This window comes from Antechinus flavipes, chromosome 6 (assembly GCF_016432865.1).
Source record: "Antechinus flavipes isolate AdamAnt ecotype Samford, QLD, Australia chromosome 6, AdamAnt_v2, whole genome shotgun sequence".
NCBI classification, from domain to species: domain Eukaryota; kingdom Metazoa; phylum Chordata; class Mammalia; order Dasyuromorphia; family Dasyuridae; genus Antechinus; species Antechinus flavipes.
This window is the reverse complement of record NC_067403.1, coordinates 51405679-51431314: the sequence shown is the minus strand read 5'-3', so window position 1 is coordinate 51431314 and position 25636 is coordinate 51405679.

Here is a 25636-nt window from a genome sequence, read left to right as displayed (position 1 = left end):
GCTCTATAAATGGAGTGTAAGCTAAGGTAGATCATACTAACCTGGAAAATTTTAGTAATAACAATTAAATTTATTAAGCTATTGGAGATACTGAGGGTATATAAAGAGATAAGAGAGAATAGAGCTTGTATAAGAGATCAAAGAGATAAGAGGGCTTGGAACCTACAATGAGAATAATGAGCCACTAAAGATCATTTAGGAGGAGCAGTCATAGTGGTAGAAAAAGCAAGAGAGAATAAAGTGATGAAATTCCAGAGAGAAAAGAATATTCATGAGTATTGAGAACTTTGGGAAATAACAGTTACAATTGATTAGTGAAATAAAAAGTTATATTGTGAAGGGCAAAAGAACGATTGAGGTAAGAACAAGGAAGACATTGAGGATAGATTTTTAGTTGGTCTAGGAAAAGAACGAGAAATATAAGGTAATAATTGGAGTTGAATGAAGGCTATTTAAAGGTGGGAGAGACTTGAAGGCAGTAGTGGGGAAGGACATACTAATTAGAGAAAGAACCAGGATTAGAGAGGAAAATGACTGAAAGGATATTCTGTTAAGAAGATGAGAGAGGATAGTCCCAAAGGCATACGTAGTGGAGTTGACCTTGACAATAAAAAGGACCATTCCTTATTGGGAAGTAGGTAAAGGGAAAAGGGAGTAGAGGTATTGCCAAAAGATTTTGAGATGAAGAAAATGAGAGGAATGGCAGCTCATTAAAATGGCCTAAATTTTCTCAGGCAAGGCAAATAAGGCAGAGAGGATACTTGAAGAAAAACAGGTTTGGGATAGACTCTTAGAGAAGTGACATATGGTATCAGGGTAGAAAGGAATGAAAGGAATTCCTTTTTTAAGCAAAATTTTAGCTGAATGTTGAATTTATAATGTGCTCAGCTCCATTCATTAGTATGTCATCATTATACAGATTATACATCTATCATACATTATACAGATTAATTGTTTATATGATAGGTTGAGTAGGAAGGAAAGTAAAGTCCAAACATGGAGAATAGCTTGAGAAAGTATTAAGGATAAAAGAACTGGAAGTTAATGTGTAGATTCAGAAAAGGTTTAATGTAATGGTCTAAATTTGCAAAGAAATTCATAATATAGGAAGAGATATAACAATAGGAAATTGTGGAACAGTTGTGTTATGGCAAGATCAAGAATACCATCATTAACAGTAAGAATACCCCATCAACCATGTATGGCTGAAGTGGATTAAAAGTATAGGCGATAGGAAATGAATTAGGAGTTTAGAAAGCTTGAGGAAGTATTAGCATGTAGAAATCCCTGAATATAAGGACAGAATTTGGGAAGGAGAGAGACAACAAACAGGTACCTAGAAATACCATCATAATTAGAGAAAGGTAGAAAATTTTAATATTATCAACTTCAAAAGAGGATTAGTTCCCTGAGCAATGGCAGCAAAGGATGAATTATGGAAATAGAGAGAAAGAAGTTTTTCACTTTTCTTGAGGACTTTTGAGTTTACAAAACTAGGGTTCTTAGTAGAAACAGACATTAGGAAGAAGGGAGAATTAAAAGAATTAAGGATAAAAAATAAATTTAATTTTAACATATAGATTTTGGGATACTTCTAGAATATCTGGATAAAGAAATTACTTGTTAATTAATGACAGGATTGTAGATTAATAGAAAGTTGAAGGCTGCAAACATATATATATATATACATACATACATACATACACACATACACACATACACACACACACACATATATGAGACACCTACATACAGATGATAATAAAACTCATGAAGTAACCAAGAGTTCATAAGTAGAGCTCAGAAGAATGGCCAGGACAGAGACTTATGAAGAAAATTCTTCATGAAGGGAGAAAATGAATAAAGCAAAGGAGTATGAGAAAGAATAGGAAAATAGAGAAATAAAAAGAAAGTCATGAGGAACCAGTTATATGAACTCACTGAAGAGAAATTATCCAAGAAAAGAGGCTGGTCAATAATGTCAAAAATTGTCAAAATTTTATTAAGAATGAGGGTTGAGAAAAAAAAATCATGTCTTTGAATGAAATTAAGATTGTAACCTCATAAAAAGCAGTATTTTTAAAATAGAGGGTGTTTGAAGCTATAACGCAAGGGAATTAGAAATGGAAGTTGAGAAAGTTAATATAATGAGGGAAATAAAATTTTTAGAAGTTTGTGAAAAGGAATATAATGTTAGTTTGAGGGCATGGCATAATCTATTTGGAAGAATGGATGATTATAAGGATCAGAGAAAGAAGCAGTAAATAACAAAAAAAATAGAGAGGAGGGAGAAATAGAGCAAAGGAGGAGAGAATGGATAATGCTTTGAGTGCAATTGAAGTGTAGAACTGGAGAGAGAAGGGCAGCTCACAATGAACATTCTTGATTTTCTTGGAGATGTAAGTAATAAAGTCCTCTGCTGAGAGTAAATGGGTCCGGTATATGTCCTTTTTTTTTTTTTTTCTCTTTTTTTTGCCACAAGACAATTAGGGGTAAGTTACTTGCTCAAGGTCATGCAGTTAGTTAAGTGCTTGGTATGTGAAGCTGGATTTGAAGTTTATTCCTACTGATTTTAGGGCCAGTGCTCTATCCAATAGGCTATCTAACTGCCCCCTCTTAAGCAGAGAAACATGGGAAACTGATATGGATATTATAATAAAAGATCTAGAAAATGAAAGAGTAAAAAGATTGTGAAGCCTTAAGACTTTAGAGAATGTTAAAATTTGCAGCTGAAATAATCCGTACAACTTTGTGATTTATTACAGTTCAAATCCAGCAGCTTACAATCAGAAATTGAGCAACTGAATGCTGAAGGTAACATGAGGATGGTGTTTGGAAAGGCATGACTATACGAAGGATGGCAGAATAAGAGATTCCAGGATAAAATGTAATATAAATTTAAGCTGATTAACTACAGAGTCAGGGTTACCATGGAAGAAAAATGAAGCCAGAACTGAGGTGATAGACTGGGATCACAGTGAGAAAGGTAGAGAAAATGGAAGTTATAATGAGGATGAAAAATAAGTTTAGGGAAAGTATGGTAGAAGTACAAATGGAAGAATAAAAAATTACAGTCTGTGGAATTTTAAAATTATGTATTATGGCAAATACAATGATAGAAGTTGGAGTGGAAAGGGAGGTTGAATTATGTTCTAACCTCCTTAAGAAAGGAGAAAGAATGACCTGGGGCCCAGTCAACAACTGCTACCAGATTTTTAATAAGAGTATAACCTTTCCAATAGGGTATACTCCAAAGGAGGAGAAAAGGCTCTGTGAAGGCAGCAGAGTAGATTAGAGGTCTGGTGATAGTAATGAGAAACAAGTACGCCATTTCTTCCTTTTGTGCTAGTGGAAATATGAGAGAATACACTAAGTATATAGATAGTAGTCAGGGAAGTTTTTTCCCCTTCTTTTTTGATTGAGTCAAATTTCCATAAGTGCAGGAAAATGGAAAGTGTGTGAACTGAAGAGGTTTAATATAAAGGCTGGGCTTTTTTTCACTTTAGAACATGATTTTGGGGGGTGTAATAGGACAGATGGATTAAAAATACCAGAAAGGTAAGTCTGGAAAGATGATGGATATGAGGGAATGGGTAGTGAGAGCAATTGGATATAAACTTTTGCCTAAAGGGCCTTGGACTCTGAATCTTAGAAAGTTTGAGAGGAGGTGAAAGAGTTTGCTAATCATAGGTTAGGAAGTAGATTGTCAAAGGCTCCTTCCATAATTATGGCTCCATAAAAGTGAAACTGGGTGTTGATTTTTTCATAAAGAGCACTAATTCTCCAGTCTTGTGCTGTATCCAGCAGTTGGCTGGTAATAGGCCTGGGATCTGAAAGTTGATAAGAAGCTGAGGTTTAGTTGAGTCATCTCCTTCCTATGCCTTACCTAATTTCTCCCTTAAGCAAGTGTCTTGCCCAAGGCACAAACCTACAAATCAATTTGTTTATTCTTACTCTGAGGTAGTGGCTATGCTGATGCAGTGGTTCAGGGTTAGGGTTGGAGAACTGGACAGTGCTAGAACAGTAAAAAAAAAAATGGTGTGGAAAATATGCTAGACAAAAGGAACTCTATTTTTTTTAAGTTGGAGAAGAAAAAAAATTAAGTGGGGAAGATGTGTTAAATCTCTTTAAGCACAAACAGGACAAATAGCAAGCATTTAATAACTGATTATTGACTCACTGAATCTTTTGTAGAAGACTTATCCTGGGTTAACTCCAAAGAATAGGATTCAGATGATTGGGTGAATATTAAAAGTGAGGCAGAATAATTTGCAAATGTTTATACTGGTCAAACACCAGAATGCCCTGCACCATGAGAGTTTTTTTTCTCCCTTCTTGTCATGGAAAGTGTTCAAGAACAAGGTGAATGACTATTTCTCAGGTAGAAGACATTTATATTCTGGTTGGATTATTTTACTAGAAATTCTCAAAGTTCTTTTCCATTTTTGCAATGCTAAATTTCTAATCTGTTTGCCATCATAATACCATCCCAGGACATGGAAAGAAGTGCCATTTCAACAAAGCAGCAGTTTTATATTAAGAGGAATGTTACAGTTACTATTAAAGAAACTTTTCCATTTGGCTTTAAGATGAAAGCCCAATTGTTCACCATGAAGTTAAACAATTTAACCCTTTTCATCTTTTTTTGTGTATAACCACTGCAATTTTGCCACTGCATACGAATCAATAGTGAAAAATATGAATGATGAGAACTTAGGAATGCCTACAGTCTCAGAAAAAAATCTCTCCATAAGATGTGACCACAAGCTGCAGTTTACTGTTCTTCTGTTGTTCTCATTATTCATGTTTTACTGTTTGTAATAGCAATCATCTTCTCAAATTGGTCATTATCAAAGTTAATGACCTGTTTATTAGAACATCAACCTTGGCTTTGCTTCATGCTGTTAATTAACAATTCTGTCATTATCTACTGGTAGCAATGGAATCTTATGTAGAAGACAGCTCCAGTAATTATTGTTCCATTAAAATGAGATTTCTGCATATTTGGGGGGATCATCAAGTTTTCATTGCATTATCATACACAAGTCCTTTTGAGTCATTAAGCTGTATTGGCAGGTCTTACTGGTGAAATCCAAACAAAAATTGAGACAGCAGCATGAGTTGAATATTTAAATCGAATATTGCCATTGCAACTGAGAAGGCTTATTCTGTACAGTAATATTGCCTAATCAGCATAACCATTCAACACATAATAGGAATTGCATACAATTTTCACCTGTCATATTGTGTGCTTGATTCCATTTAATAATCTGTCATAGGAGCAGCTAGATGACACAGTAAAGAGAATACCCACCCTGAAGTCAGGAGAACCTGAGTTCAAATCTGTCTCAGACACTTAACCCTTACTAGCTGTGTGATTCTGGACAAATCACTTCACTCCAATTGCCTTGCCAAAAAAAAAAATCCATCATGTTATTGATTAAATATAAATGAATGTAGCATTTTTACTATATCATTATTCAACTATTATTAAGGATTTTATAGGATGTTATTTAATAAGGAATTAGATCAGATCATTTCCAGAATGATTTTGTTTCAATTTTACTTAGTAAAAGTAATATACTGGAGTGCTGGAAACAAGAGGCAACTTTCCTCTTTGTCTCCCACTTTCTTGAATAATGTTTTTTTTTTTTTTATTTTAAGAACCTGGAAAACAGCTTGAAATTTTAGAATTTTAGTTCAGTAGTATTAAGATTTTGTTGCAATAGCAATTTGCCGTTGGAACAAAGAACACAAGATTTGAGCCACAGTTTTGCCTCTAATAATTGTGTGACCTTGCGAAAGTTATATAACCTACTTAAGTGGGTCTCATTTTCCTTATTTGAAAAATGAAGGCTAGGAGTAAGATGTTCTCTGACATTTCATACACATGCAGATTTATGTTATGGCAGATAACCTCTACATTTATTTCTGTCTCTGGTCCTATGATTAGAGGAGGGCATTTTTTCATCTTTAAGGTCATTTCCTTTTCTAAACCCTATATAGGCTTATTTGAGTTACTCAAGAAACCCAATCAACATCTATGGGGAAAATGTATTCTTGAGTTATAAACAAGCTATTTACAAATAAACTTTTGAGATGTAAGTCTTGTATAATGTGGATTTTTTTCTGTATTCAGTTTCCATAAGTTAACAGATTTTCACCCACAAATATTGATCCAAATGGCCGGGACAGAAAGAGGTATAGATATTGTTAGGTTATTTGAAGGAACCACCATCACCACCTTGGTCACTATCTCCCTTCAGACACTGATGGAAATACTTTAGAACTATTAACAATCCAGGAGCTTTTAGAATAACAATGTTAGAATAACATTGCTATCATCCTGAGAAACAACCCAAAGATGTAACCTGGTCTCTGTTCCTGCAGGTAATACAACCACAGTTAATTTTATCGAAGATCCAGAAAAGAAAGCCACAGAAGTCCTTGGTACTTTAAAATAGTTCAACATCAAAAAAAGGAAATTATTTCATCAGAGAAAATATCATTAAAGAAGTATTACTATGTGCTTTGCTAAGGACCCTAAGGACCAGGAGATCTTTCCAGCCAGAACTTTCTATTTATGCTGTCTCCCCCATTAGAATGTGAGCTCTTTGAGAGTAGAGACTGTCTTACATTGATATTTGTAAGATATGTGGTTAATAGAACACTTTGAAAATAGCAAGTATAACAGTTTTATTCATTCACATACAGTGAAGGTGGGAGGTAATCTCAGAGAGGAAGCCACTAGTAGCTGAGGAGCCTTGGAATGGCCTGCAAAGGTATGATTTGACATGAGAATTAAAGGAAACCAGCAAAGCCAAGAGATTGAGGATGAAGTCAACAAGTGAGATTGTGTAGAGGGAGAAGAGAACAAGGACATAACCTAAGATTTCATGAAGAGTGCAAGAGAGATAGAAATAGAATCAGAAAAAAAAGAAAATTTAGAAAGGAAAAAATATACAAGAGGTAATATAAAAATAAATCCATGGTTACCATTAGGATGCTCATGAATTGAATTTAAGAGAGACTAATCTGTGTAATTAACCTCACTTTCTCCTCCAGAGTCATTGAAGTCTACTGGAAGGACAACGATCAAGAAGATTAGTGATGGCCTTTTTAAAATCAAGGTTTTTCACAGGTTCAGGTTACTTGAGGCTATGACCATTTAATAAGTAAGGGCAAGGTATGGGTTGAGACAAAGGATGGTTCAAATGGCCATCTCAAAGATATCAATGTGGAGGTAAGGGGACTGGCAAAGTTTCAGACGAGAACAGAAAACTATGTCTATTTATACTCATTGTAAGCCATCAAAATCTAAACAATGAGCCACACAGGCTTTGGTGGGGATATTATTTGCCAATCAAGAAAAGCTAGAATTTTTTTTTTTTGAGTTTAAAGGAATAGCTGTATAGCAATCATCTTTATTTAGAACACGCTAAACTCTTTTCAAGCCTGTCTTTTCAGAGATATATTTCAAGAAGTGAAAAATAAAAATTGCATAGAAGTAAGTTTTTTTTAAAGAACCTGCAAAATGCAAATTAAAACAGCCATGAGGTATTCATACCAGATTGGCTACTATGACAGAAAAAGGGAAATGATGAATGTTGGAGGATATTGAGAAAACTGGGACTCTATTGCATTGTTGATAGAATTGTAAGCTGTTCCAATCGTTCTGGAGAACATTTTGGAATATGCCCAAAATAAAATTGGACATACTCTTTGATCCAGCAATATTACTGCTACAATTATATTTTAAAGATATATAAAAAAGAGAAAAGGACTTATTTGTACAAAAATATTTATAGCAGCTCTTTTTGTGGTGGCTAGAAATTAGAAATCAAAGGGATGTCCATCAGTTGGGGAATGGATAAACACATTGCGGCATAGGATTGTAATGAAATATTATTGGGCTATAAGAAATGACAAACAGGATGGTTTCAGAAAAAGAAAACCTAGAAAGACTTACATAAATTAATAATAATTGAAGAAAACTGAAACAGGAGAATGTTGTACAGAAAGAATAATATTGTTTGATAAAGAACTGTGAATGATTTAGCTATTCTCAGCAATCCAATGATATAAAGTAATCTCAAATGATTAAGCATACTCTCTGCCTCCGGAGGAAGAAGTGGTATTTTTTGAATACGGACTGAAGCATTCTATTTTCTTTCTATTTTTAAAATTCTTTTTCTTTTATTTTAAAGTCTTTTTGTAGAAAATGATGATAAGGAAATATTTTATGTGATTGAATATGTGAAACATATAGGTGATCAATTATCCTATCAGGAAGATGGGAGGACAAGAGTGGGAGAGAGAGAATTTGGAACTCAAAACAATTACCAAAAAAACAACAACAAAAAAACCCCCTCAAATGTCAAACAATTATTTCAACATGTAATTGGGGAAACAATTTGCACACACACATGTATATATGAAGCGAAGGAGAAGAAGAAGCAGAAATAGGAGAATTATAAGAATAATAACAAGAAGCACCTCTGTTTGCTTCAGTTTCCTCATCTATAAAATGGGGATAATAATACCCATCTACAGGGTTGTTGTGAAGATTAAAAAAATGATAATTATAAAGCATTTAACATGGTAATTAATATAGAGTAAACACTATATAACTAGCTATTATTGTCACCAAGAACCTAGCACAATAGTACCTGATAAGTATTTAATAATTGGTTGTTAAATTAGATTTGTTTTTAAATTAGGTCTATTATAGCCTTAATAGATATTGAATGGCCTAAAAAATTTTAAAGCTCTCTGTTACTATAATGAAAAATATGAAAATATTCCTAGTTTTGCACAAAAGAGCAAGATTTAGAGTAGACATTTTTTTTTAAAAATCCACTTCTAGAGTCAACAACTTTCATTTGTATCTGAATTCCAGAATGATTAAAAATAATACATCCAATTGGGTGGTTTGGAAAGCTTTTGGAAAAACTATGAAGCTTAAAGTTTGGCTGAAGTAAGTCCCTGAAATGAAACTTCAGGAGTTAATCAAACTCCAAAAGGAGAGCATACTTTCCCACTCTCCACTGAACCACTTTTGTGTTCTTTGTAGGAGAGGATTAATTCTGATCTTCTGGGATAGTGAACCCTAGTGACCTTTATTTCCTTCAGGAATCCAGGCTGATCATTCACTGGAATTAAAACACAGTTCTCTTAAGAAATGAGCTACAGAAATTCAGAAAAAAAGATTATTGCCTTGACCTCATTAAGCTTATAAGGGCATGTGTGACTTTTATCCAAATTCTGGAAATAAACACTCCAGGTAGAAGGTTAATGACACATTTAAGATCAGTGGGATGCTGGAGGATATTGAGAAAACTGGGACTCTATTGCATTGTTGATAGAATTGTAAGCTGTTCCAATCGTTCTGGAGAACATTTTGGAATATGCCCAAAATAAAATTGGACATACTCTTTGATCCAGCAATATTACTGCTACAATTATATTTTAAAGATATATAAAAAAGAGAAAAGGACTTATTTGTACAAAAATATTTATAGCAGCTCTTTTTGTGGTGGCTAGAAATTAGAAATCAAAGGGATGTCCATCAGTTGGGGAATGGATAAACACATTGCGGCATAGGATTGTAATGAAATATTATTGGGCTATAAGAAATGACAAACAGGATGGTTTCAGAAAAAGAAAACCTAGAAAGACTTACATAAATTAATAATAATTGAAGAAAACTGAAACAGGAGAATGTTGTACAGAAAGAATAATATTGTTTGATAAAGAACTGTGAATGATTTAGCTATTCTCAGCAATCCAATGATATAAAGTAATCTCAAATGATTAAGCATACTCTCTGCCTCCGGAGGAAGAAGTGGTATTTTTTGAATACGGACTGAAGCATTCTATTTTCTTTCTATTTTTAAAATTCTTTTTCTTTTATTTTAAAGTCTTTTTGTAGAAAATGATGATAAGGAAATATTTTACGTGATTGAATATGTGAAACATATAGGTGATCAATTATCCTATCAGGAAGATGGGAGGACAAGAGTGGGAGAGAGAGAATTTGGAACTCAAAACAATTACCAAAAAAACAACAACAAAAAAAAACCCTCAAATGTCAAACAATTATTTCAACATGTAATTGGGGAAACAATTTGCACACACACATGTATATATGAAGCGAAGGAGAAGAAGAAGCAGAAATAGGAGAATTATAAGAATAATAACAAGAAGCACCTCTGTTTGCTTCAGTTTCCTCATCTATAAAATGGGGATAATAATACCCATCTACAGGGTTGTTGTGAAGATTAAAAAAATGATAATTATAAAGCATTTAACATGGTAATTAATATAGAGTAAACACTATATAACTAGCTATTATTGTCACCAAGAACCTAGCACAATAGTACCTGATAAGTATTTAATAATTGGTTGTTAAATTAGATTTGTTTTTAAATTAGGTCTATTATAGCCTTAATAGATATTGAATGGCTTAAAAAATTTTAAAGCTCTCTGTTACTATAATGAAAAATATGAAAATATTCCTAGTTTTGCACAAAAGAGCAAGATTTAGAGTAGACATTTTTTTTAAAAATCCACTTCTAGAGTCAACAACTTTCATTTGTATCTGAATTCCAGAATGATTAAAAATAATACATCCAATTGGGTGGTTTGGAAAGCTTTTGGAAAAACTATGAAGCTTAAAGTTTGGCTGAAGTAAGTCCCTGAAATGAAACTTCAGGAGTTAATCAAACTCCAAAAGGAGAGCATACTTTCCCACTCTCCACTGAACCACTTTTGTGTTCTTTGTAGGAGAGGATTAATTCTGATCTTCTGGGATAGTGAACCCTAGTGACCTTTATTTCCTTCAGGAATCCAGGCTGATCATTCACTGGAATTAAAACACAGTTCTCTTAAGAAATGAGCTACAGAAATTCAGAAAAAAAGATTATTGCCTTGACCTCATTAAGCTTATAAGGGCATGTGTGACTTTTATCCAAATTCTGGAAATAAACACTCCAGGTAGAAGGTTAATGACACATTTAAGATCAGTGGGATGCTGGATGGCATATCACAGAAAAGGCATTTCAAGCTGGCAAACATCCTTTAACTTCCCATGTATAGCATAAATAGAGCAGTGTTCCTGCAAAATGAATATATTTCAAGTACTGGCTAACTGCATGCAGTAAATTAGGTAATCAGATGACAATTGTTTTGCCAAAGAATAGCAGAGCCTAAATGTTGTCAAACCATTTTAACAACAATTGTGTGCAGTCTTTTGTGCTTCCAACAATAACTCTGCCAATCTGGATCCTACTGTAGGATGGTCAACACAGGAAAGATGAGCAATATGACAAATTTATGAAGTGACGAGTCACTTCTGGCAGTCGAGGAGCAAGGAAAATGAATGCATTCAGTTAATGAGCAAAACAATCATCTTTTTAGCCTTATTATGCAACAATGTCACTAATTTGCTTTTCCTTACATGGCTATGCCCTAATATACTATTAAAATTGGGAAGCTAAAGATGCCTATAGTTATATTTTCGAAATTGGGAGACACTGATTTGAAATGTTAATTTTAGTTGAGAATGATCTATCTTTCCCCTTCACTCATGCTACACTAACAGAAAAGTTCAGTGGTTTAAAATTTCAGTATTAAATTTCAGCAATTTCTTCTTTTTTCTTCTTTTTCTTCTCTTCTTTTTCTTTTCCTCCTCCTTTTTTTGTCTACTTTTTCTTCTCTTTTTCAGTTACACAAGGTTGCTCTGAGCAATTTCTGTATAAATTTTTACTCTAAGAACTATGGGAGACACAAAAAAGTCTTATTGGACATACAAGACAGAAAAAAGTCTTAGGTTCAAATCTGAAATCTATCATGATCTGTTTAACTTTGCAAAAGTCACGTAACTTCCTTAAATTTCAGTTTTTTCACCTAGATATATTTGGGTTAAATCAAATAATGTGATAGATCATTTCTAAATCTGTAATCCTGTGAATTATGGACAATGAAAAGCTAATACAATAAGTGTCAAATGAGAAGTCCTTTGAATTTATCAAATAGATTATTATGGTCAATTACTATTGTGTATTGTCTACCTAATCTATTCCACTGATCCACCACTCTAATTCTTAGCCAGTACCAGATTGTTCTGATAATTATCACTTTGTAATATAGTTTGAAATTTGGAATGGCTAAGCCCACTTTGTTAACTTTTTAAAAAATTGAATCTCTTTATATTCTTGATCTCATGTTCTTTCAGCTGACTTTTGTTTTCATTTCATATAGCCTGGCATCAAATTGATCATATGATAAATTAAATTTTGGCATACCACAGATTCCTAATGTCGTATTATTTACTTCCTCATAATACTATGGCTATATTACATTTATACAGAAACTTTTTCCCAAATTATTTTATGCCAAGATTATTTCCTAAATTATTTTATCTGCAATTATTAATTCTCAGTTTCTATTTTAAAAATTGTTATTGTATTTTTTACTTGCTGGGGGAAATTTAATTATGAACTTCTAAGTTATATATAAAAATATTAATAAAATTCCTATCATTTCATTTTTTAGAGTTGGTCTCATTTCTGGGTTGCTCTTATTTGTGTGATTAAATATCTATCACATCCTTCATGAACAAGATGGATTTCATTATGAATGTAACCAGTGGGATTCAATGAAATGAGCCATTCTTCTCTTATGGATCTTTGCTCTTGGTGAAGACATTTTGGCTTTACAGATGTACCCCACTACAGCTAACATGTTGAAAAACTTCAGAGTTAAATTAGATTTGAAAAAAATGTTCTCAGGTACACAGTACTAGACAAAGTGAGGAGGATAAACAAATTTATCTTACACCTTGTGATTCAAATAAAATCCATATTTTCTATCTTCTAAGAGTTTTGTTGGGGGAGATTAAACATATGTTAGAAAAATTAACTAACAATATATAATGATTTTTCTCATTTAGGCTAGTTTCTAAATGAAAAATGAAGAAAGCTTGTACTGTAGGAATTCAAGGGATGAAAATAGTCGTCACAATAATAGTCATAAAAAGTAACTGAGCTGCTAAGATTAATTTTTTTTTGTGACAGAATTGGGACCATGCCTCTGATTTCAGTGATACAGAAAAATTCCAGATGAATAAACTCTCTGCTAATTCATGTTGGCCCCTTTATGCAATTTATAGTCTTGGAGAGGTGCCTAGAACAATGAGAGCTTAAAGACTTGCTTGGGTACATATTGTTAGTATATGTTACATGTGAGACTTGAACTACTTTTCTTAGCTCTGAGGCAACCTTTCTCTCCATTAGACCGCATTTGCTCCCTGTGATAGAAAGTTAAAACAATGATAATGACTAATTGAAGGTAATGCATCTAATGGGTGCTTAATAAATACTATTAAAGGTAGTGATGCTTGAAAGAATTCCTTTAATAGCAATGAAAAGGGGAGATTATTTTGAAGAAGGTAGTTAAGGAGAGAGCACAGATTTTTCAAAATAAATTTTTTGGGCTAAAACTTAATTACTCTAAATATAGAATAAAGTTTCAATAAAATATTTTCTCTCAAATAGTAACAAAGTGGTTAATCTTGAAGTTACTTTTTGTGCTATTTATTGATACACACACACACCTGTGTATATCTACATGTGTATGTAGACTTAAGTGTATACATATTGCTATTTATATATACATGTTGTACCTTATTAGAATGTTAGCTCCATGAGATTAGGGATTATCTCTGCTTTTCTATTTGCATTTCCAGTGCTTAACATAATGTTTCACACATATTAAGTGCTTAAAATGTTCTTTTTCCTTTCTTCCCTCTTCCCTCCTTCCTTCCCTCCTTCCTTCCTTCCTTCCTTCCTTCCTTCCTTCCTTCCTTCCTTCCTTCCTTCCTTCCTTCCTTCTTTTCTTCCTTCCTTCCTTCCTTCCTTCCTTCCTTCCTTCCTTCCTTCCTTCTTTTCTTCCTTCCTTCCTTCCTTCCTTCCTTCCTTCCTTCCTTCCTTCCTTCCTTCTTCCTTCCTTCCTTCCTTCCTTCCTTCCTTTCTATAAGCTTGATTGATTTGTGGAAATTGACTCAATTATACCAAGGTCATGTAACCAGATATCAAGAAAATATTATGGTCGAATATAGAGGCAAGATTTTCTAATAAATGGCTAAATTCTGATTAGGTACATCCACAGGCCTCTCAATAACTAAACTATTTATAGAAGAACACTGCTTTTATATTTACAAAAACCTGGAAACCAAATAGTTGCTTATCCATTGGGAAATAGCCAAACAAATGGTGGTAATGAATATAATTGAATCTCATTATATCATAAGGATAAATATGAAAAATACCAAAAACTAGGAGAAAATATATGAATTGAAACAAAGTAAAATAACAAAGGGGAAAATATATGCAACTATTACAATAACAACAAAGTAAGCCATGCTATATAATCATAGTGATCAAGCTGGATCCCAAAGAAGGTTCAATCTGAGATAATTTCCTTGCCTTCTCTGAAGAGCTGGGGAAACTGTAGATGTTGAACAAAGTATATAACTTCAGACATCATTGGTGTATTGCTTAATTTTACTAAACTGTTTTTTTCTCTTTCTACTTCTTTCATTTATATTGTTCACTAAGTGGAGGAAGGTTGCAATGGCAGGAAGGACAAATACAGAAATGAAGATCATTTAAAAACAAATGATAACAATATTGTAGTAGACATATATTTTAATTTAATTTTTCAGGATATGTGATATCATCTGTGTGCTTTCAAAATAATTCTTGAGCATAAAGTGATATAATGATATTGGATATTTATTAGAATACTTGAGATACATCCTGACATCTTGTTCATAATCTGAAAGAGATTTCTTACAGCAAGACTTTCAATTTATGAATTCAATAACTGAGTTTCAGTTCTCATTCTCTTTGAACTCTATGCAAATTTTGACTCTGTGGACTATGTCCTCTTCATAGTTACTTTCTCTTCCCATGAGTACTGTGATAACTCTATCAAGGTTCTCCTCTTAGCTTTTTAGTCATTCCTTCTAAGTAGTCTTTACTGGATCACTACCAATCTATTGCCTCCAAAATTCAGCTGTTCTCCAAGTCTTTGTCTTGTGCCCTTTTGTCTTTTCTCCCTCTACAGTGTTTCCTGTGATATTTTCATAGATTCAATAATAATTATTAATAGATATCCACTTAGATGTATCAGTGTCTCCAATTTTATATTTTTGAAGGAAAAATAATTCTCTCATTTCCCATAATTCACAAACTTACTCCTAAATTTTCTTTTTAGGTCAAAACCATCCCTACAATCACCTACATTCATCACCTTCAAGCATTCTTTGATCTCTTTGTGTCCCTTACCCTCATATTTCACATATGATATTTTCCTAATTTTTCATTTAGGACATTTCTCACATTTATCTTTATATTCATATTAATATCATCATCTTTATCACTTCTCACTAACTCACTTAAATACCTCCCTGTTTATGTTTGCTGATTACAGTATCCCCTTTCTAATCCATCTTCTATGCAGCTGACAAAATAATATTCTTAAGTTTATCTTATTTTTCTTCTCTAAATTTTCCGACTCTCGATCGCCTTTACAATAAAACACAAACTCCTTAGCCTAATTTTTAAAGTCTTCTACAATTTAGCTCTGCCTTTCCTATCTAGGCTCAGTTCATATTTATCTTTTTCACCCTGATTTTATGCTAGTCAAAATGGCCTATTAGCTAAACTTAATATTCATTTCTCTATCTCTAGAATGTCTCTTGTGGCCAGAATAAAATCTATCCTCACACCTTAGCTTCCTAAACTCTCAGACTCCTGTAGATACCCTTTCCTATTTTCCCATTGTACCTCTCAAATTATTCTGTCTCTGTGTGTACAGGTAATAAATAAACACATATGTATATACATATGGATAAATAGATCTTTATATGCTATCTGAATATAATTCATTTCTCTGGTAAATTATGTCCCTAATAAAGTGATTAGAACTCTTGTTCAATTGATGAGATGTTAAGAGAATAGGTCATTCTAATAGAAATGTTAGCTTTAGTTTCTCTTCTTTTGAAATTTATTTCATTTTTAATTTATGAAATAAAACAGGCATTTATATAACATAACATTAACATTATTTTCTAGCATTTACTCTCCATAACTGGATGAAAACATATCTATAGATACATGGAGATATATTTGATGCCGGAAAATAATATAATTCTGCTGAGGGAAAGAACTGTTTTCTTTTTGTTACTTGATCTCAATGTCTTGCACAATATCTTGTACATAATAAGGACTCAATGAATATATTTTGAGTGAATGAATCTTCCTGTATGAAATATATCACAAAAACCAATTCACATGAGAACCACATAAAATTATTATACAAAGAGTGATATATTAATTTTTTAGAGGCTGCTGAATGGATTTCATCCATTGTTCAGTTTGTCTTAAGTCTTGGTGCAGGCTTAATGTTTATGACCAGGTAAATTTAAGAATTAAAGAATTTTGTATAAAGTTTATATAATCGTTATATGGTAGGTGAAAAGAACATAACACTTTTAGTTAATATCATAGCACAGAAATTGACAGTATAAAAGTCTTTGTTTCCCTTTAGTGGAATGAGAAACTATATTAATCATGTCCTTTCTGCTGCCACCTTCTTCTCTCATGTTCCAGAGTAAACCGTTGCTATATAATAATATGAAATGCTGGCAACTCCTGAAGATATGTTTGAATAATTCTGTTCTTTTAATAATTTTGAGGATAACTGTTTAAATTAATTATGATTAAATTAATTATAGGTATAAAGCCAGAATTTTCTTATAAATTATTACTCCCTCTAGAAGTACATGGTAGTTAAGCACCAATGATTAAAGGTTTGAACAAGGGTTTCCACAATAAACTGTGTGGATTTTTGAAATTAGCCTTTAAAGGCATTAACTGTTTGTTATTCTATAAGAAGTTGTTAGATTTGTACAGTTTTCTTCCTGACTGACATGAAAAATGATTAAGGAGGACATCACCCTAAAATAAAATATAGAGATTGAGGAGGGTATATAAAGTTCAATAAATGTCTCTACATCCATATATACATATACAATATAAGTATCTCATAATATTTTATACACTATAAATACACATATTCACATTATGTACCTTTATACATTATAAACATAATTTCATTTGATTTTTATAACAATATTGAGATTGTAAAACCTTATTTTACAGATGAGAAAACTGAATCTTATAATGGTTGAGTAATTTTTGTAGGATTATTCTTGTAGCAAATTTTGGTGCTAGATTGCTTCTAAGGATGTGGTGCAGCTAGGTGATAGTGGATAGAGCACAGCACTTGATATTAGGAAGACCTGAATACAAATCTACCTCAAACACTAATTAGCAGGTTACACTTGGCAAGTCACTTGGTTTCTCAGCATCAGTTTTCTTATTTGTAAAATAGGGGAATAATATCAACTCCCTCATGGTCTTATTCTGAGGATCAAGTGATATATGTAAATGTTTGCTAGTATTCTCATCATCATTAATAATTATTGATCTTTGGTTCATATAGGAAAATAGAATATCAGAAATCCTGTGACTCATTAAGTTAAACTCATCCTAGTTAGGAAGGAATTATTAATAAAACAAAACAACAAAAGCAACCTCCCTTCTACCCCCTCAAAAAAACCGACTTGCTCCCAGCTCCTTATTTACAAGCTAGCTACAAACTCAATGACAGATTGAAATAATGACGCATTCAAAAAGTTTGAGCTCAATGAAACCTAATTTAATCAGAAGTCCTCCAAAAAAATTAGAGGTGACCCTTTTTGATTCACAGAGTGCATGTAAGTGCAAAATTTAGAAGAATAGACAAACTCCTGAAAAGCATTATTATTGGGAGCCCATTAAAACCACTCTACATCAATTTACTTGTCAGGATTTTGGGTTGCTCTGAGGCAGCCTCATTCTGAAATCCCACTACCTTTTAATTTCAGGACTCAACTTCACTATTCAGACTGGTAATTCATTGCTGAGTTCTTAGATTCTAGTCTTCCCTCCCTTCACATGAAAAGAATAATTGACTGCTTTGCTGTTTAATCCCAATGAAGAATTTTGCGCCTCTTTGTTAGTATTCCTTGTGGTTTCAAAGCAGAGAAGTGATGGTTTCAATTAATGAACTTGAGGTCAGCAGAGGTAATCATGTGCCGTGACAGTTTGGGTAACAGTACTCAATGAACTACCTGAATGTAATTCAGCTGTCTGGTAAATTATATCTCTGATCAACTGATCAGGGGTCTGGTTCAGTTGATGAGATGTTCAGTGGATAAGTCATTCAAGTAGAAATTATTAGCCTTAGTTTTTCAGTCAATTCATATTATTCCCTAGCATTCGCTCTCCATTTCAAGCAAACTGCCTTGTTAGCTGTTCCTTATATACAATTTCCTTCCATCACTACTTCCATTTCTTTGTGTAAAGGCACCTCCCCCATATCTATAATCTTTTGTGCTTTCACCTTTGCTTTATAAAATTCCTAATTTCATTACCAGCAATTTCTCCACCTTGAAATTACTTTGTATAATTATGTATGACACACATATATAATTTTTTATATCCTTACGGGTATATAACAATAGGTCTTGGAGATCCCAAAAGTCTTAGTGCAATTTTAGATGTAGTAGCTTAAACGTGCATTAAGATTATATTTCCAGTATATATAACTTTATATACACACCTATATGCACTTATACATATATCTGTATATATATGTCACATTGCCAGGGCTTTTATTTTCTTTGTATTTTCTGCACCTAGCGCAAAACCTAATCATTCATAGTAGACATTTAATAAAAGTTTGTTGAATTTGAATTTGAAAACCAACAAATCTTTGAGTGGTAGTGGGACACAAGACTGGACTCTATACTTACAGAAAATAATGGTAAGCTACAGTCTGGTGCACAGAAGAGTGATCTGAAATTAAGAATAAAAAGTCATGGAATTCCATAATTTAGTCATGGAATAACAGATAATGACTCAATTGTTTTTGGTGTTCAGTATTCACATTTCTCAAACAATTGTCAAGTCCATTAACTCCTTTATATTTGAGTGGGATTAATGAAATTGAATTGTGAAGTGTAGAGTTCTTTCTAGAAGTACCTAATATCATTCTACAAATATATTTATTTATTCAAGGCTAGATTGATTTCATCTGGCTGTTTTAAATGAAAAGCAAAAAGCCAAATAAAGAGCCAGAGAGCTAAGAAATAATCTTTCCAAGTTGGTGTTTAAAGTGGCTGCTTTCCTGAGGTTCCGGTCTTTCCCAAATTCATTCAGTCAGCTGCAGGCAACATGAAATCCTAGACTTCCAAGAACTACAATCCCATTACTTGGAGAAAGAGTCTTAAAAGTTGTTAAATGTACCAATAAAATTATTGCTTTAGCTGTGATTAGCAGCAGGGTAGAAGATGGACAAATTTATACTAAAAGCAGATGATATTGAAATTAAATATAAATTTGGTATAAATGCTACATTGGGAATAAAGCTGGCTTTATATAAGGCTAGAGTGCTGAATTTGATGTCCCCTTATACCTTGCATATAATGATGAAGTCAAACTGCTAACTAGTTTCTTTAACATGATCAGCTGAGACTCTTGTGCTGATAACAAACAAAGCAATCTTTTGGGATTCCCCCATTTTGAAATGAGCAGAAAACTTCAAGGAAGCTATGAAGCTGAGGGAAATGATAATTAATCCATCAGTGATGTCAGTTATTATTCCCGTGACAGGCACTATACTAAGTACTCAAGATATTAAAAGACAAAAATATCTCTGCCAAAAAGGAGCTGATAATTTAATGGATGGAAGACAACAGGCAAAGTAATATATACAAAGCCAAATATATACTATATAAATAGTAGATAATTGAGAGGCAAAGGGTTTGAAGAAAGTGTCCTATAGAAACTTAGTGGACTTAATGGAAGTCAAGAAGACCAGCATTCAGGACAGAAGAGGGAGAACATTTCAGGTATGGAGAACAGGCAGAGAAAATGACTTGAGTCAAGGGAGTATCTTGTCTGTGGAATAGCTAGGATGCCAGTGTTACTGGATCAAAGAGTACATTCTGGAGTGTCAAGTGTGAGAGTTCTAGAAAAGTGGAAAAGGGCTAGGTTATGAAGGGGTTTGAATGCCAAATCAAGCATTTTTATTTGATTCTGGAATAGAATAGGAATAGAAAGTCATGGGAATTTATTGAGTATGAAAGTATCATTGTGTAATGCTAGAGAAACTGAGGAAAGACAGATTAGTTTTAATATTTTAATTCGAAAGAGTTTAGACTAGCTATTTGAATGGCACTCATGGCCAAAAATCATTGGAACCTCAGTAACTGAGTCAGGGAATTTTTAAAGGGTCCTTAGCTAATTAGCATTTACAAGCGGGCTATAGAAGCTGAGAAGGCAGTTAGTCTAACATTTTACAGCTGTTATCTTTACCACAGAGAGAGCCAAGAGAGGAGTCAACTTAGTATTTACAGCTTGGATCATGACTCACTTTCCATCAGAGAAGGAAGTAGGACCATTTTTGGATAGACAGGGACTTTTAACGAGGGCATAGCAGGAATCAAGATAACACTTCTAATCCAGGGTGGTTCTGGACAATGATGGAGTCAGAATGGCAGGCACCTGGATCATTGTTTTTCTTTTCTATCCTTCACGTGTCACAATGTTATGGAAGACTCAATTTCCAGTCTTAATGGCAAAGAAGGGAAGGGGGCTTGTTGGGCTCTTGTTGGGCACTGCCCAACAATTTAACTTTCACTTTAGAAAAATTTCTCTAATAATTGAGAGAAAGACGGATTGAAAGAGACTTACTTTTAGACTATTGTCATAATCCTTGTATGAAAAGATAAAGTACTGCAGTGGAGTCATAGAGATAGGGGAAAATTTGACAGATATTGCAGAAGCAAAATCAACAAGGCTTGTCAATAGTTTAGATATGGGGTGAGAAATAATGAGTCCAGAATGACTTCTATATAGTAAGCTCTAAGGTCTGGGAAGATCTTGCTGCCTAACTATAATTATAGGAATGGCAGGAGGAAAGGAGGGTTTAGGGAAGGGGTGGGAACATCTGGCTTGCTGCCCATATAATGTCCGCGAAATATTTATTTTGGCCTTGCTGAGATACCAACAAATGATGATGAGCTGAAAGGTATGTACAACTTCCTACTTGCTTTTGTTTTTAAGTTGGTAATTTCATATAACCCATGAATTATGTCATAAATATCCAAATGGCCTTCAGCAGGAAAAAAAAAAAGATTTCCCACCCCTAGTTTAAGGAGAAAGAGCAAATTCCATTTTGGACATATTGGATTTGAGATGTTTACTGAACATCTAATTTGTGATTTTTAAAAAAAATAATTTTCAAAGCTTTTTATTTTCAAAACATATGCATGGATAATTTGACAACATTGATCCTTGCATAGCCTTGTGTTTCAGATATTCCCCTCCTTCTCCTTACCCCCTCCCCTAGATGGGAAGTAACTCAATATATGTTATACATGTTAAAATATATGTTAAATCCAATATATGTAAATACATTTATGCAGTTTTCTTGCTGCACAAGAAAAATCAGATCAAAAAGGAAAGGAAATGAGTAAGAAAACAAAATGCAAGTGAACAACAACCAAAAGAGTGAGAATGTTGTGCTGTGATCCACATTCAATTCCTCCAGTCCATCGTCTGGGTGTAGATGGCTCTTTTCATCACAAGATCATTGGAACTGGCCTCAATCATCTTACTATTGGAAAGAGTCACATCCATCAGAATTGATCATTGTATAATATTGCTGTTGCTGTGTACAATGATCTCCTGGTTCTGCTCATGTCACTTTGCATCAATTCATGTAATTCTCTCCAGGCCTCTCTGAAATCATTCTGCTAATAATTTCTTATAGAACAATAATATTCCATAGCATTCATATACAATAACTTGTTCAGCCATTCTCCAATTGATGGACATCCACTCAGTTTACAATTTATAAATGCTACAAAAAGGGCTGCCACAAACATTTTTGCACATGTGGGTCCCTTTCCTTCCTTTAAGATCTCTTTGTGATATAATCCCTAGAAACACTGCTGGATCAAAGGGTATGCACAGTTTGATAACTTTTTAAACATAGTTCCAAAATGCTCTCCAGAATGGCTGGATTCATTCACAATTTCACCATTCACTGGTACAAATGTACCAGTGTTCCATTTTTTTCCACATCCCTTCCAGTATTTGTCATTATATTTTCCTGTCATCTTAAACAAACTGAGAGATGTGTAGTAGTATCTCAGAGTTGTCTTAATTTACATTTCTCTGATTAATAGTGATATAGAACACTTTTTGATATGATTAGAAATGATTTTAATTTCTTCATTATAGATCATGTGTTCATATCCTTTGACCATTTATCAATTGGAGAATGCTTGTATTCTTATAAAATTGAGTCAATTCTCTATATATTTTAGAAATGAGGCCTTTATCAGAACCCTTAAATGGAAAAAAATGTTTTCCCAATTTATTGCTTTCTTTCTGATCTTTTCTGCATTAGTTTTGTTTGTACAAAAACTTTTCAATTTAATATAATCAATATAATCAAAATTATCTATTTGGTGTTCAATTATGATGTCCAGCTCTTCTTTGGACACAAATTCCTTCCCCACAGATCTGAGAGGTAAACTATCCTATGTTCCTCTAATTTGCTTATAGATCACTCTTTATCTCTAAATCATGAACCTATTTTTACCTTATCTTGGTAGGTGGTGTTAGGAATGGGTCAATACCTACTTTTTTTCCATACTAGTTTCCAATTTTCTCTGCAGGTTTTGTCAAATAGTGAGTATGTATCCCCAAAGTTGGGGTCTTTGGGTTTGTCAAAAACTAGATTGCTATAGTTAGTCCTGTGGTCCTAACCCATTCCACTGATCAACTACTCTATTTTTTAGCTAATACCAAATGGCTTTGATGACCATTGCTGACATAGGTCTGACACAAATAGGCCACCCTCATTGGCATTTTTTCTCATTACTTCCTTTGAAATTCTTTAGCTTTTGCTCTTTCAGATGAACTGTTTTATTGTTTTTCTAGATTTCTTGGGAGTTTGATTGGTATGGCACTAAATAAGTAGATTAATTTAGGTAATATTGTCATCTTTATTATATTCACTCAGCCTACCCATGAGGACTTGATATTTTTCAACTGATTAGATCTAACTTAATTTGTGTGGAAAGTGTTTTGTAGTTGTATTCATATACTTCCTGACTTGCCCTTGGCAGATAGATTCCCAAATGTTTTATACTATTGATAGTTATTTTTGAATGGAATTTCTTTTTGTATTTCTTGCTGATGGACTTTGTTGGTAATATATAAAAATGTTGATGATTTATGTGGATTTATTTTGTATCCTGCAACTTTGCTAAAGTTGTGAATTGTTTCTAGTAATTTTTTAGTTGATTCTCTAGGGTTCTCTAAGTATATACATCATATCATTTGCAGAGTGATAATTTGGTTTCCTTATTACCTACTCTAATTCTTTTAATTTCTTTTTCTTTTCTTATTGCCAAAGTTAACATTTCTAATACAATATTGAATAGTAATTGTGAGAGTGGGCAACCTTGTTTCACTCCTGATCTTATGGGAAATGGTTCTAGTTTGTCCCTATTACATATGATCCTTGCTGATGGTTTTAAATAGATGCTACTGATCATTTTAAGGAAAAGTTCATATATTCCTATACTCTCTAGTGTTTTTAATAGGAATGAGTATTGGATTTTTATCAAATGCTTTTTCTGCATCTTTTGAAATAATCATATTATTTTTGTTAGTTTGGTTGTTGATATAGTCAATTATGCTAATAGTTTTCCTAATATTGCAGTCCTGCATTCCTGGTATAAAACCATGTATTATCCTAGGGATGACTTTCTGTAATCTTGTTGCTAATATTTTATTTAAGATTTTTTCATCAATATTCATTAAGGAAATTGGTATATAGTTCTTTCCTCCCCAGTATTTTGCTTTTGATGACCACCTCCCTCTAACAGGCCTCCCCCTTTACAGTACCTCCCTCTTTTTTTTACACTTTCCCCCTAATATTTCTGTTTTTCCTTCTATTAGTCTTTCCCCTTTTTTTTTCCCTTTCCCCTCTCACTTCCCTATAAGGTGAGACAAGTTTCTCTGTGAAACCAGAAGAAATTTGGCTCTTTGAGCCAAATCTGATTAGAGTAAGATTCACACGCTGCTCATCCTCTTCTCTTCTTTCCCTCAATTATAATAGGTTTTGTTTTGCCTTTTAGTGATATGTAATTTCCTTTATTTTACCCCCTTTTTCCTATTTTCCCAGTATGATTCCCTTTCTACCTCTAGTTTCTTTTTCATATTATGATAATAAAATCAAATGATACCCATACTTTCTCCATAAAAGCTGTCTATAATGAGAGTCCTTTTTTTTTTTTTTTTTTTTGCTCATTTTTTTTAAGGCTTGAAGCCTGCTCTTAACAAAAGGGGCGACAGCTGCTTTAGTTTGCCTTGGGGCAGTTTGCTGATTGACTTCTGGAGCTGATTAATGGCAGCTAGGTCCTGTGTTCTTTTGGGGCTCAGTGTTTTACAATTTGCCTTTTGCCTTTTGTAGCAAATGTACTGAACCATTTGCTTACAACCAGGACAGAATAGCCTAAGAGGCTCACAGAATACTCCCAGGTGCATGGAAGCTATGATACTCTGATTCACTGCTCCAGTTCTCCCTGTGCTGTGGTCTGGGCTTGCAGACTGGCCCCCTGCCCTTGAAACAGACCTGTTCTGAAGTTCTTCCAGGTATTTTCTTCTGGGAATGTATTGTACTCCAAGTATTTGTGGGTTCTGTGACTCCAAGACCAGTTCAGAAGCTTAATCTGTTAATGGTTTGAGAGGTCAGAGGAGGTCACAGAAAGTCATGTCTGCTTTCCAACATCTTGGCCGTGGCCCACTAATTTGTGATATTGGAAAGGCACTTTGAGATGTGAGATTGGAGGTAGAGTTTGGGGCAGAATAGGGAGATTTCAAAATCATTAGCATAGTCTTGGTGATTAAATCCTGGGCCTTGAGCAAACTGATTACTAAGCAAAGTAGTATAGGGAGAGAAAAAAAGAGGGCTCAATGCAGAAACCTATGATTTATGGTTAGAGGATCCAGAAAGAGATAGAGGAATTATCTGATAGATAAGAGAAAACCAGAGGAGGATGGTATCCTGAAAAGTTAGGAAGAAAAAGTATCCAGGAGAGACTGATTAAGAGTGTCCAAGGCTGCAGGATGGTCAAGGAGAATGAAGTTGGAGAAAAGGCAACTAGATTTGGTAACTTAGGTATTCATCCTTTTGGAGACAGTAGGAAGAGAATGAGAGGAGAGAAAGTGGAGTCACCTATTGTAGGCAGTCCCTTTTAGGAATTTAGCTGCAAAGGGCAGAAGGTATCATAGGACAATAATTAGAGAGATGGAAGAACGAAGAAAGTATTTTTTTTTCAATAAAGGGAAGACATGGGTATGTTTCTAGGCTGTAGGAGATGAACTAGTGGACAGGGAAAGACTGAAAATAACTGAAAGAGTAAGGAGTACAAAGGGAAAAA